The sequence below is a fragment of the Octodon degus genome, unplaced genomic scaffold (assembly GCF_000260255.1).
Source record: "Octodon degus isolate 3935 unplaced genomic scaffold, OctDeg1.0 scaffold00122, whole genome shotgun sequence".
Lineage (NCBI taxonomy): Eukaryota > Metazoa > Chordata > Mammalia > Rodentia > Octodontidae > Octodon > Octodon degus.
Genome location: NW_004524698.1, coordinates 6,778,716 through 6,779,667, shown reverse-complemented (window position 1 = coordinate 6,779,667; position 952 = coordinate 6,778,716). Strand labels below are relative to the sequence as shown.

At 54.6% G+C, this 952-nt stretch overlaps 1 pseudogene; it reads right to left on the bottom strand.

The window, feature by feature from the left end:
- Positions 1-191: 191 nt before the first annotated feature.
- LOC101588663 lies at positions 192-768 on the bottom strand (annotated as a pseudogene).
- Positions 769-952: the final 184 nt, after the last annotated feature.

The window sequence follows — 952 nt, the reverse complement described above, 5'->3', positions numbered from 1 at the left end:
GCTTTATTCTCCAGAGTGATACATGCTAAGATGGGTTGGGCTTGGGCCAATGTCCCCATATGTACAGAATTGAATAAAGTGGGTCTCTGAGCAGAAGTCTAATTTGCCTTGATGTGAAAAGAAGGGAGGATGGAGATGAAGATTACAATTGAAGATGTGTTCAGTCCTGTGCTGGTTCTGGTCCGGAATGTAGGGAGGTAAGACTGCTTTCACTGTAGTCACTTCCAGGCACGAGATCCCTGCCGGGCTTGGAGGGCTTTCTGTACCACATCTTCCCACTGGGCATCCAATATCTCCCGAGCCCAGGCAGGAACTCCTGGCGCAGGCAGGCTAACTCCAGCCATTGTCCTTTTCACCAGCTCTACGTGCTCTGGGTCCATGGGGATGGAACTGTGGTTGCTCAGCGCTGCGGCTCCCTCCTCATCTTTGTCATCACTCTCTAATGGTGGGTCTGGCAAGTGAAGCCCCAGGGCCTGGATCCGATCCTGGATGTCAGCAACTACATCTTCTCCGTTCCCCACGGGTGCCAGCTCTACCTCTTCGGTTTCAGGATCTTGGTTCAGCAGTTGATAGGAGTAGCCCTCCAGGCCTGCCCCCGGTCCTCCTGTTTTTCCTCGGGTTCTTCACTGCTCCAATCCCCTCTGTGGGGCCCTGGTGTGGTCCCAGGTCCTCGCTTTGGTTGGGGAAGATATGCTCAGGGCCCATGGTGTCTCCCGATAGAACTGCTGCTGCCATGCGGGCTGAGGCTCCGCTCCTCGAGGCGCCCCCAGGTACAGCCTGGCAAGAGCGCCTCAGGCCCGGCCGCGGCGTCCCTGCCCCCTTCCACTGACTCTCTGCGCCGACATCCCCGCGCACCTCAGCCTCTTGCAGGCCACAACCCAACCCTAGTGACCCTGTTAAAAAAAAAAAAAAAAAAAAAAAAGAAAGAAAGAAAGAAAAAGAAAAAAGAAAT